The sequence below is a fragment of the Carassius auratus genome, unplaced genomic scaffold (genome assembly GCF_003368295.1).
Source record: "Carassius auratus strain Wakin unplaced genomic scaffold, ASM336829v1 scaf_tig00037218, whole genome shotgun sequence".
Classification (NCBI taxonomy): Eukaryota; Metazoa; Chordata; class Actinopteri; order Cypriniformes; family Cyprinidae; genus Carassius; species Carassius auratus.
Genome location: NW_020526365.1, coordinates 5,001 through 17,500, shown reverse-complemented (window position 1 = coordinate 17,500; position 12,500 = coordinate 5,001). Strand labels below are relative to the sequence as shown.

General features: G+C 36.9%; 7 non-coding genes across 7 annotated transcripts in view; all 7 read left to right on the top strand.

The window, feature by feature from the left end:
• Nucleotides 1-48, top strand: part of LOC113082961 (5S ribosomal RNA) — a 119-nt gene extending 71 nt beyond the window's left edge. The window contains exon 1 of the ribosomal RNA XR_003283006.1: nucleotides 1-48. This exon is cut by the window's left edge and continues 71 nt beyond it. This is a non-coding gene — a ribosomal RNA (5S ribosomal RNA).
• Nucleotides 49-546: 498 nt separating this feature from the next.
• Nucleotides 547-665, top strand: LOC113082948 (5S ribosomal RNA). Its single transcript, XR_003282997.1, has one exon. It is a non-coding gene; the product is annotated as a 5S ribosomal RNA (ribosomal RNA).
• A 362-nt stretch (nucleotides 666-1,027) lies between these two features.
• Nucleotides 1,028-1,146, top strand: LOC113082944 (5S ribosomal RNA). The gene has a single exon (XR_003282993.1). It is a non-coding gene; the product is annotated as a 5S ribosomal RNA (ribosomal RNA).
• Nucleotides 1,147-1,657: 511 nt separating this feature from the next.
• Nucleotides 1,658-1,776, top strand: LOC113082950 (5S ribosomal RNA). Its single transcript, XR_003282999.1, has one exon. It is a non-coding gene; the product is annotated as a 5S ribosomal RNA (ribosomal RNA).
• A 499-nt stretch (nucleotides 1,777-2,275) lies between these two features.
• On the top strand, nucleotides 2,276-2,394 carry LOC113082956 (5S ribosomal RNA). The gene has a single exon (XR_003283005.1). It is a non-coding gene; the product is annotated as a 5S ribosomal RNA (ribosomal RNA).
• A 2,730-nt stretch (nucleotides 2,395-5,124) lies between these two features.
• On the top strand, nucleotides 5,125-5,243 carry LOC113082952 (5S ribosomal RNA). The gene has a single exon (XR_003283001.1). It is a non-coding gene; the product is annotated as a 5S ribosomal RNA (ribosomal RNA).
• A 510-nt stretch (nucleotides 5,244-5,753) lies between these two features.
• LOC113082955 (5S ribosomal RNA) lies at nucleotides 5,754-5,872 on the top strand. Its single transcript, XR_003283004.1, has one exon. It is a non-coding gene; the product is annotated as a 5S ribosomal RNA (ribosomal RNA).
• Nucleotides 5,873-12,500: the final 6,628 nt, after the last annotated feature.

Sequence of the window (12,500 nt, the reverse complement as noted above, 5' to 3'; positions counted from 1 at the left end):
TTAGTACTTGGATGGGAGACCACCTGGGAATACCAGGTGCTGTAAGCTTTTTGGAAATTTTTCACTTAGTATATAATAATTTTGCCAAAAAATAGAGTCAATGCTGGTCTCTGAATATTAGCAGGTTTGGGTCTGGTTAGTACATGGATGGGAGACTGCCTGGGAATACCAGGTGCTTTAAACTTTTTGGAAAATTTTCACATAGTATATAATAATTTTGCCAAAAAATAGAGTCAATGCCCGATTTCTGAATATTAGCAGGTTTGGGCCTGGTTAGTAAATGGATGGGAGACTGCCTGGGAATACCAGGTGCTTTAAACTTTTTGGAAAATTTCACAAATTATATAATAATTTTGCCAAAAAAAAAAAAAGAGTCAATGCCCAATCTCTGAATCTTAGCAGGCTTAGGTCTGGTTAGTACTTGGATGAGAGACCGGCTAGGAATACCAGGTGCTTTAAGCTTTTGGGTTTTCTTTCCTACTTATATAATGTACTGGCGATTAGATTGGCTGATCTCTAAATAGCCTTCTCTTTGCAGCAGTCTTCGCTTACGGCCATACCATCCTGGCTATACGCGATCTCGTCTGATCTCGGAAGCTAAGCAGGTTTGGGCCTGGTTAGTACTTGGATGGGAGACCGCCTGGGAATATCAGGTGCTGTAAGCTTTTTTGGAAAATTTTCACTTAGTATATAATAATTTTGCCAAAAAATAGAGTCAATGCGGTCTCTGAATATTAGCAGGTTTGGGCCTGGTCAGTACATTGATGGGAGACTGCCTGGGAATACCAGGTGCTTTAAACTTTTTTGGAAAATTTTCATAAATTATATAATAATTTTGCCAAAAAAAAAAAGAGTCAATGCCCAATCTCTGAATCTTAGCAGGCTTAGGTCTGGTTAGTACTTGGATGAAGAGACCGGCTAGGAATACCAGGTGCTTTAAGCTTTTGGGTTTTCTTTCCTACTTATATAATGTACTGGCGATTAGATTGGCTGATCTCTAAATAGCCTTCTCTTTGCGGCAGTCTTTGCTTACGGCCATACCAACCTGGCTATGCCCGATCTCGTCTGATCTCGGAAGCTAAGCAGGTTTGGGCCTGGTTAGTACTTGGATGGGAGACCGCCTGGGAATACCAGGTGCTGTAAGCTTTTTGGATATTTTTCAGTTAGTATATAATAATTTTGCCAAAAAATAGAGTCAATGCCGGTCTCTGAATATTAGCAGGTTTGGGTCTGGTTAGTACATTGATTGGAGACTGCCTGGGAATACCAGGTGCTTTAAACTTTTTGGAAAATTTTCACTTAGTATATAATAATTTTGCCAAAAAATAGAGTCAATGCCCGATTTCTGAATATTAGCAGGTTTGGGCCTGGTTAGTACATGGATGGGACACTGCCTGGGAATACCAGGTGCTTTAAACTTTTTGGAAAATTTCACAAATTATGTAATAATTTTGCACAAAAAAAATAAAAAATAAAATAAAAGAGTCAATGCCCAATCTCTGAATCTTAGCAGGCTTAGGTCTGGTTAGTACTTGGATGAGAGACCGGCTAGGAATACCAGGTGCTTTAAGCTTTTGGGTTTTCTTTCCTACTTATATAATGTACTGGCGATTAGATTGGCTGATCTCTAAATAGCCTTCTCTTTGCGGCAGTCTTCGCTTAAGGCCATACCAACCTAGCTATGCCCGATCTCATCTGATCTCGGAAGCTAAGCAGGTTTGGGCCTGGTTAGTACTTGGATGGGAGACCACCTGGGAATACCAGGTGCTGTAAGCTTTTTGGAAATTTTTCACTTAGTATATAATAATTTTGCCAAAAAATAGAGTCAATGCTGGTCTCTGAATATTAGCAGGTGTGGGTCTGGTTAGTACATGGATGGGAGACTGCCTGGGAATACCAGGTGCTTTAAACTTTTTGGAAAATTTTCACTTAGTATATAATAATTTTGCCAAAAAATAGAGTCAATGCCCGATTTCTGAATATTAGCAGGTTTGGGCCTGGTTAGTACATGGATGGGACACTGCCTGGGAATACCAGGTGCTTTAAACTTTTTGGAAAATTTCACAAATTATATAATAATTTTGCCAAAAAAAAAAAAAAGAGTCAATGCCCAATCTCTGAATCTTAGCAGGCTTAGGTCTGGTTAGTACTTGGATGAGAGACCGGCTAGGAATACCAGGTGCTTTAAGCTTTTGGGTTTTCTTTCCTAATTATATAATGTACTGGCGATTAGATTGGCTGATCTCTAAATAGCCTTCTCTTTGCAGCAGTCTTCGCTTACGGCCATACCATCCTGGCTATACCCGATCTCGTCTGATCTCCGAAGCTAAGCAGGTTTGGGCCTGGTTAGTACTTGGATGGGAGACGGCCTGGGAATATCAGGTGCTGTAAGCTTTTTGGAAAATTTTCACTTAGTATATAATAATTTTGCCAAAAAATAAAATAAATAAATAAATAAATAAAAGAGTCGATGCCCAATCTCTGAATCTTAGCAGGCTTAGGTCTGGTTAGTACTTGGATGAGAGACCGGCTAGGAATACCAGGTGCTTTAAGCTTTTGGGTTTTCTTTCCTACTTATATAATGTAGTGGCGATTAGATTGGCTGATCTCTAAATAGCCTTCTCTTTGCAGCAGTCTTCGCTTACGGCCAAACCAACCTGGCAACGCTAGTGAGCCACACAGGAAGTGAGTTGGCAGTTTGTAGTAGGCAGTAGGTGAGAGAGGCTCACCTTGTTTTTTGTTTTGTTTTATCTGCGTAAAGATTTATTTATTTTGCAACTTATTGATTTTTGTTTGTTATAGTTTTTATACTTCCCAGCAGCAGTTTGCTGTCTGGGGAGAAATTTTTCTTTTGTTTGAAAAATGGATGGATTACATGGCAAAGAAGTGGACATGGCAGGAGGAAGACGAGTGCTAACAGACAAAGAAATGGATAAAGAACAACGAGATGGACAAGGACGAATGGATTATAACAAGAGGATTTACTCTAAAGAGGCTACAGTAATTGTTGACATGGCGGATCAGAGAGATGCAAGAGCAGAGGACATTATCAAAGCAGTGAACGAAAGGATTGGAGGAGGAAAGATTCTAGCAGTCAGACCAAGGCAAGTAAAAGAATATGAAATTACACTGATAAACAGGGAGGCGTGCGATGGATTAGATGAAGGATTAATGATAAAAGGAAAACTGTGTGAGATTCGACAACTGAAAACAAGGGAGTATGTGGTTTCTTTCATACATTTGCCAGCCTATATTGAGGACTCTGACATTTTAATTAAATTACAAAATTGGGGCGTAACACCTGTTTCAGACATCATAAGAAGAATGTATCCAGGCACAGACATTGCGGATGGTACAAGGTACCTAAGGGTGAAATTTCCTAAAGAAGTAGTGTCTCTGCCATACAGTACAAAGTTTGATACGGAGGAGGGAACACAGTATTTCAGGATCATGCATGATCGTCAGGTTAAAACCTGTCGATTGTGCATGAATCCGGGACATGTGTTCAAAGACTGTCCAGATTTTAAATGTCATCAGTGCAATGGCCAGGGTCATTACGCAAGGGATTGCGATGCAATTAAGTGCCCGGATTGCAGAAAGGTGATCATAAGATGTGAGTGTTGGATGGAGAATGAAATTCAAAATAAAGAGTCAGAAGGTGTAGGAGGGCGAATGTCAAAAGAAACTGAATTACAAAATGGTGGAGAGAATGAGGAAGAGGATGGTGTGAATAAAGAGGCTATTGTGGAAAATAAGAAGGAATTGGAAGAGAAAAGGCTGGAAGGAGAAATGGACAAAGGAATATTGACATCACAGGAAGTAACACAAGGGGTATTGGAGGAAATGGAGAACCAAGGATTAAAAGAAAAGGAGGAGGAAATGCAAGAGATAACTGAAGAGGAGAAAGAAATGGAATTGGAAGAGAAAAGGCTGGAAGGAGAAATGGACAAAGGAATATTGACATCACAGGAAGTAACACAAGGGGCATTGGAGGAAATGGAGAACCAAGGACTAAAAGAAAAGGAGGAGGAAATGCAAGAGATAACTGAAGAGGAGAAAGGAGTGGACAGAATGGATGATAGAAAGGACAAAAGGGTGACATTAAGAAGGAGAACCCTTAAGGTAATACCAAATGTGAATGTGGCCAGAAAAAAAAGACATTTTAGGGAAAAATACAATAAGGGGAAACATTTGTTTGAGAATAAATTTCAAGTGTTGAGGGAAGATGAGGAGGAGGAGGTAGACTAAGAATACAATGTTTGGTTTAAATTTGTATTATTATTTATTATTATAATGTTTTTAAACATTGTATCATGGTATGCTAATGCCTTAATTGTATTTCAAAAAGAAAAATGGGGATAAAAGGTTATTTATTGAATGTAAAGTGAAATAAATGTGTTTGGTGTTTAGAGAAATGGCTTTTATCAAACCTGTGGCAAATAATTATTGTTTTTGTTTGTTATGCTTCTGTGGAAAATGTGTACAATGTTTTTAATGAAATATTTTAAATTTGTTAATAAAAAAAAAAAAAAAAAAAAAAATCTCGTCTGATCTCGGAAGCTAAGCAGGTTTGGGCCTGGTTAGTACTTGGATGGGAGACCGCCTGGGAATACCAGGTGCTGTAAGCTTTTTGGAAATTTTTCACTTAGTATATAATAATTTTGCCAAAAAATAGAGTCAATGCCGGTCTCTGAATATTAGCAGGTTTGGGTCTGGTTAGTACATGGATGAGAGACTGCCTGGGAATACCAGGTGCTTTAAACTTTTTGGAAAATTTTCACTTAGTATATAATAATTTGGCAAAAAATAGAGTCAATGCCCGATTTCTGAATATTAGCAGGTTTGGGCCTGGTTAGTACATTGATGGGAGACTGCCTGGGAATACCAGGTGCTTTAAACTTTTTGGAAAATTTCACAAATTATATAATAATTTTGCCAAAAAAAAAAAAGAGTCGATGCCCAATCTCTGAATCTTAGCAGGCTTAGGTCTGGTTAGTACTTGGATGAGAGACCGGCTAGGAATACCAGGTGCTTTAAGCTTTTGGGTTTTCTTTCCTACTTATATAATGTACTGGCGATTAGATTGGCTGATCTCTAAATAGCCTTCTCTTTGCGGCAGTCTTCGCTTACGGCCATACCAACCTGGCTATGCCCGATCTCGTCTGATCTCGGAAGCTAAGCAGGTTTGGACCTGGTTAGTACTTGGATGGGAGACCGCCTGGGAATACCAGGTGCTTTAAACATTTTGGAAAATTTTCACTTAGTATATAATAATTTTGCCAAAAAATAGAGTCAATGCCCGATTTCTGAATATTAGCAGGTTTGGGCCTGGTTAGTACATGGATGGGAGACTGCCTGGGAATACCAGGTGCTTTAAACTTTTTGGAAAATTTTCACTTAGTATATAATAATTTTGCCAAAAAATAGAGTCAATGCCCGATTTCTGAATATTAGCAGGTTTGGGCCTGGTTAGTACATGGATGGGACACTGCCTGGGAATACCAGGTGCTTTAAACTTTTTGGAAAATTTCACAAATTATATAATAATTTTGCAAAAAAAATAAATAAATAAATAAAAGAGTCAATGCCCAATCTCTGAATCTTAGCAGGCTTAGGTCTGGTTAGTACTTGGATGAGAGACCGGCTAGGAATACCAGGTGCTTTAAGCTTTTGGGTTTTCTTTCCTACTTATATAATGTACTGGCGATTAGATTGGCTGATCTCTAAATAGCCTTCTCTTTGCGGCAGTCTTCGCTTACGGCCATACCAACCTGGCTATGCCCGATCTCGTCTGATCTCGGAAGCTAAGCAGGTTTGGGCCTGGTTAGTACTTGGTTGGGAGACCGCCTGGGAATACCAGGTGCTGTAAGCTTTTTGGAAATTTTTCAGTTAGTATATAATAATTTTGCCAAAAAATAGAGTCAATGCCGGTCTCTGAATATTAGCAGGTTTGGGTCTGGTTAGTACATGGATGGGAGACTGCCTGGGAATACCAGGTGCTTTAAACTTTTTGGAAAATTTTCACTTAGTATATAATAATTTTGCCAAAAAATAGAGTCAATGCCCGATTTCTGAATATTAGCAGGTTTGGGCCTGGTTAGTACATGGATGGGACACTGCCTGGGAATACCAGGTGCTTTAAACTTTTTGGAAAATTTCACAAATTATATAATAATTTTGCCAAAAAAAAAAAAAAGAGTCAATGCCCAATCTCTGAATCTTAGCAGGCTTAGATCTGGTTAGTACTTGGATGAGAGACCGGCTAGGAATACCAGGTGCTTTAAGCTTTTGGGTTTTCTTTCCTACTTATATAATGTACTGGCGATTAGATTGGCTGATCTCTAAATAGCCTTCTCTTTGCGGAAGTCTTCGCTTACGGCCATACCAACCTGAGGGCGCTAGAGAGCTACAGGAAGTGTTGGCTGCAGTTTGGAGAGGAAGGCTCTCCTCCATTTTGTGTTTTTCTACTTGTGGTTGTTTTGTTTGTTTTGTGAATCTGTGATTGTTTTTTGGCATTTTTCTTTTTTGAAAACCACCTAACAGCAGCATATCGCTGTCTGGAGGGTGGTTGATCTTTTTTTTTCTCCAAAATGGACGGATTATATGGTAACAACTCGGAACTGGCTGGAGAGACTCGAATGGCAAATGACAATGGACTGGCAGGAGGAACACGCATGGCAAGCGACACTGGACTGGCTGGAGGAACACGCATGGCAATCGACACTGGACTGGCTGGAGGAACAAGCATGGCAAACGACACGGGACTGGCTGGAGGAACACGCATGGTAAACAACACTGGACTGGCTGGAGAAACAAGCATGGCAAACGACACTGGACTAGCAGGAGGAACACGCACGGCAAATGACACTGGACTGGAGAAGCAACAAAGAGCTGGAAATGGAAAAGATCAAGAAGCAAGGAAAAAATTTGGTGAAAGAAAATATTTAAAGGAGGCAACAGTGATCGTGAGTACAGAGAATGTGAGTGGTGTGAGAGGAGAGGATATAATTAAAGCAATCTCAGAAAAAATTGGAAGTGGAAAGGTGTTGGCTGTAAGACCCAGACAAGGTAAAGAATATGAACTGACACTGGAACAGGAAGAAATGTGTGACATTTTAATTAATGGATTGACAATAAAGGGAGTGGACTGTGAAGTAAAAAAACTGCAAAATAAAGATTACGTTGTTTCCTTCATGCACCTGCCTGTCTACCTGGAGGATAAGGAAATTTTGGGAAAATTGGAAGGATGGGGGGTATCCCCCATATCTAAAATTAAAAGGAGATGCTATCCGGGCACTGACATTGAAGACGGTACAAGATTTGTTAAGGTGAGGTTCCCCAAAGAAGTGGCATCACTCCCTTATAGCACAAAGATTGAAACAGCCGAGGGCCTGCAGTACTTTAGGGTGATGCACAGCCACCAGGTGAAGACTTGTAGGCTGTGCATGAGCCCAGAACATTTACTGAAGGAGTGCCCAGAATTCAAGTGCTATAAATGCTCGGAAAGGGGACATTTCGCACGAGACTGCAATGCTGTCAGGTGCCCGGATTGCCAAAAAATGTTAAATAAATGTGAATGCTGGATGGAGGGAGTGGTAGGTGGAAGGGAAGAACAGGTGGACAGACAGGTGCATGAAGGAAACCACGATGAAGAAGGACATTGTGAAGAAAGACAAGAAGAGGATGAATTACAACCAAAGGAATCAGAGGAAGGAACAAACTACAGACAGGAAGGACAAGGAGAAGGAGAAGGAGAAAAAGAAAAAGAAAATGATGAACAGATAAGAGAAGAGGACACACAATTGACCCAGATGGACATATCTTCAATTCATGGACAAAAAGGAAAAGAACAAGACAAAGAAACTGACAACGAAGGAGAAATAAGTATGGAGGAGGATGAGAAGGAAAAGGTGGAGAGGGGACAAATTAGAAGAAGATCACTACAGGTAAAGCCAAATATAGGAACTGCAAGGAAAAAAGTTAAATGTTTTAACAGTTTTGAAGTGTTAAAGGAAATGGTGGAGGAAGACTGAGAATGATGGGTTTTAGATATTTAATTTTTTTATTTTTAATGGTTTTAAGTGTTGTGACTTTCAATGCAAGAGGACTCTTGAACTTAAAGAAATTTGAATATGTAAAAGAAAAATGTAAAAGAGAAGACATTATTGTGCTACAAGAAACAAACTGGAGAGAAAATGTAATGAATGATTTTAAAAAGAGATGGGAAGGAGGGATTTTATACAATAATGGAGATGGGAGGTTTGGGAGAGGTGTGGCTTTTTTAATGAAGGATGATGTTTTTAAAGCAAGTCAAATTTTATACAAAGATACGATGGGGAAATGTATGGTTGTTCAGATAAAACATGAAGGAAGGGAATTGATTTTAGTAAATATACATGCACCAACGGTGGAGAAGGAAAATAAAGAGTTTTTTTATGTTTTAAGAAGTATTGTAAAGAAGTATAAAGAAATAATAATGATGGGGGATTTTAATACGGTTTTTAGTAAACAAGACATGGCAGAAGGAATGGTTTTTAAAAATGACAAGGGGAGAAAAGAACTAAAAGCATTAATGGCAGAAAATAATATGATAGATGTGTGGAGAGAAAGGAATGAAAAGAAAAAGGAGTTTTCAAGAAGGCAAATGGTGGGGCAGTTTGTGTGCGAAACAAGAATTGACTTTATTTTATGTACGAGAAATGTGGAGAATTTTATAGAAAAGATTAAGTATGAAGAAACAAGTTTTAGCGATCACAAGTTTTTATTTTTAAAATTGGACTGGGATAAAGTGCAAAGAGGGCCAGGAATATGGGTTTTAAATACAAAAATGTTAGAAAATGAAGACTATGTTTTAAAGGTTAAAGAAATTATAGAAAAAGAAAGGGAAAATGAAATGTATGAAGATGATAAGAGAATATGGTGGGAGAATGTAAAGTTTTTAATAAAAAATTCTCAATTAAGTATTGCAGTTTAGTACAGAAATGCAAAAGATACAAAGAAAAAGAAATAAAGGAAAGTTTGGAAGTGGAATTGAATAAAGAAAATAAAGATATACAAAAGATAAGGGAAATGGAGGAAAAACTGAAAGAAATAGAGGAAATAGAATATGAGGGGGCGAGGTTAAGAAGCAAAGCTAAATATACTGTGGAGGGAGAAAAATGCACAAAGTTTTTTTTTGATTTAGAAAAAAGCGAGGGAAAGCTGAAATAATAAAACAGATAAGAGGGAAAAATGGGGAAGTTGTAGAAGGGAATGAAGAGATTTTAGAAGAAATAAAGAATTTTTATGAGGATCTTTTTAGTGCAAGGGGTGTAGAAGAAAACAAAAAAAGGGAACTGCTGAATCAGATAAAAGTAAGAATTAGTAAGGAAGATAAAATAGAATGCGATCAAAAAATTGGAGAAGAAGAGATTGAAAGAGCAATACAGCAGCTGAATAAAAATAAAAGTCCAGGAATAGATGGTTTGGGAAGTGAATTTTATATATGTTTTAAAGAGATTTTAACAAAGATTTTAAAGGAAGTTTTTAGTGAGGTTTTTGAAAAAGAAGAAGTTAATGAAAGAATGGGGATGGGTATAACAAAATTGATATATAAAAGGAAAGGAGAAAAAAGTAGATTTAAAAAACTATAGGCCGATTACGATGCTTAACACAGATTTTAAGATTTTAGCGAAGGTTTTATCAAACAGGTTAAAGGAAGTAATGCCAAGTATAATTCAAACAAACCAAGCATATGGAGTAAAGGGAAGAGATATAGCGGACATAACAATGAGCATAAGAGACACAGTATGGTATATGAAAGAAAAAAATGAAGATGGTTACGTAATTTAGTCTAGATTTTGAAAAAGCATTTGATCGGGTTGAACACAGGTATTTATTTGATGTTTTAAAGGAATTTGGTTTTGGGGGGACTTTTATCAAATGGATTGAGATTTTATATAAGGGCGCTTTAACAAGAATAAAATGTAATGGGTTTTTAACAGAATGTTTTAAAATCACAAGATCGATAAGACAGGGTTGTCCGCTTTCAGCGTTATTATATTCACTTGTATCGGAACCGTTAGGATTGGCTATAAAACAAAAAGAAGAAATAATTGGAATTGAAATTGAGGAAAATAAGGCTGAGGGAAAGGTTTTTCAATATGCTGATGACACAACGTTAGTAGTTAAAGGAAAGGAGAGCATCAAGGAAGTTATGAAGGTTGTAGAAGAATATTGTAAAGGATCTGGGAGTAAAGTAAATGAAAAAAAAACTGTATATATGAGATTTGGTAAAGCAATGGTTTTAAAGGATTGTTTTAATTTTAAGGAAGTGGATGAAATTAGGATTTTAGGAATTTTAATGGGTAAAAATGAGAGGAAAGTATGTGATGAAATGTGGGAGGAACTAGTAACAGGGATAGAGAGAAGGTTAAATTTTTGGAAATTAAGAACATTAAACTTGAAAGGGAAGGTTTTAGTATTGAATGTTTTAATGGTGTCTAAGTTATGGAATGTTTTATATGTATCAGATATGCCATTGTGGACAGAAAAGAGGTTGAAGAAATGTTTTCTTGACTTTTTATGGGAGGGGAAACCAGCAAGAATAGCTTTTAACACAATATTAGGGGCAATAGAGAAGGGGGGTTTAGGTTTAATAGATGTGGAACAGAGAAAAAATAGTTTGAGAGTGAAAGTAGTGAAGAAATACCTAGATGAGGGCAAACCAGAGTGGAAAAAGACGATGAAATATTTTTTAAACAAATGCGGGGATTTTAACATGGGGGATGGAATTTTATGGATGAAAACAAAGAATTGGATGACAGAAAATTTACCAGAGTTTTATAGAGAAATTTTAAGTGCTTGGGGAAAATTTTTAGTTAAAGTTGAGTATGATCCACATGGGAGAGAAAACATTTTAAATCAACCTCTTTTCTTAAACCAAAACATTTTAAAGCAAGACAAAGGGATTTTTTTTTAAGAAATGGATGGAAGTGGGGATAACAAGAGTGAGAGACATTTTGTATGAATTTAAAGAAGGGTTTTTACCGACACAATTTATTGTAGATGCAATGGAGGAGGCAAAAGAGGATTACAGTGAACAAGACATAAAAATAAATATGAAATAATTAAAAGCGCAATACCGAAAGAATGGATTAAAAGAATAGAATGTATGGAAGGAGAGCCAAAAGAGAAATGTATTTATGTGAAATTAGGGGAAAAACTGTATGATTTTAAGGAATGTACTCTGAAAATTATTTATTGTTCTTTTAGAGATGGTGTTTTTAAAGAGCCTATTGCAAATGTATACTGGGTGCAAAAATTCAAAGATTTTAAAAAAGAGTGTATTTGGAGAAACATGACGGGGAAGTGTGTGGAAACTAAATTGGGATGTTTGGAGTATTTTATAAGGCATAAAGTGGTTTTTACTGAGGCAATTTTAAATAAAATAGGAATGGAAGAAAACGCTCTGTGTAAAGTGTGCCAGGAAAAGGAAGAGGGGATTTTACATTTGTTTTTATATTGTAGAGAACTGGAGGAATTTTTAAGAAAATGTAAATGTTTAATTAAAGATGTGACTGAGGAGTGGGATGAAAATGTAATTGAATGGAACAGATTGGTAATGTTTGGTTGGGAAAAAAGTGTCAAAACAAAAGTTTTATTAATTTGTTTGTAATGCTAGTGAAAAGTGCAATATGGGAGAGAAGAAATGTGGCTAAAAAGAAAAAACTGTGTTGGATGTTTGGACTGTGTTTAAAAGGAAAACTGAATTATATATTGAGAGATTGTATGTGTACTTTAAAGGTGGAAATATGTTGGATTCTTTTTATGATGTTTTTACCCCAAAAGTTTATTGTGTTTTAAATGATTTAATGTGGAAGCTGCCAGGAAGTGAAGGAGATTTTTAAATTATCTATGTAAAGGAAAGATGTGCAATGTAGAGATGTGTGAAGACAATGTTCTGTATTTTCTATTGATTGTGTTTAATCTATTGTATTTTATTGATTGAAATTTATTAATAAAAAAAAAAAAAAAAAAAAAAAAAGGCTATGCCCGATCTCGTCTGATCTCGGAAGCTAAGCAGGTTTGGGCCTGGTTAGTACTTGGATGGGAGACCGCCTGGGAATACCAGGTGCTGTAAGCTTTTTGGAAATTTTTCAGTTAGTATATAATAATTTTGCCAAAAAGTAGAGTCAATGCCGGTCTCTGAATATTAGCAGGTTTGGGTCTGGTTAGTACATGGATGGGAGACTGCCTGGGAATACCAGGTGCTTTAAACTTTTTGGAAAATTTTCACTTAGTATATAATAATTTTGCCAAAAAATAGAGTCAATGCCCGATTTCTGAATATTAGCAGGTTTGGGCCTGGTTAGTACATGGATGGGAAACTGCCTGGGAATACCAGGTGCTTTAAACTTTTTGGAAAATTTCACAAATTATATAATAATTTTGCCAAAAAAAAAAAGAGTCAATGCCCAATCTCTGAATCTTAGCAGGCTTACGTCTGGTTAGTACTTGGA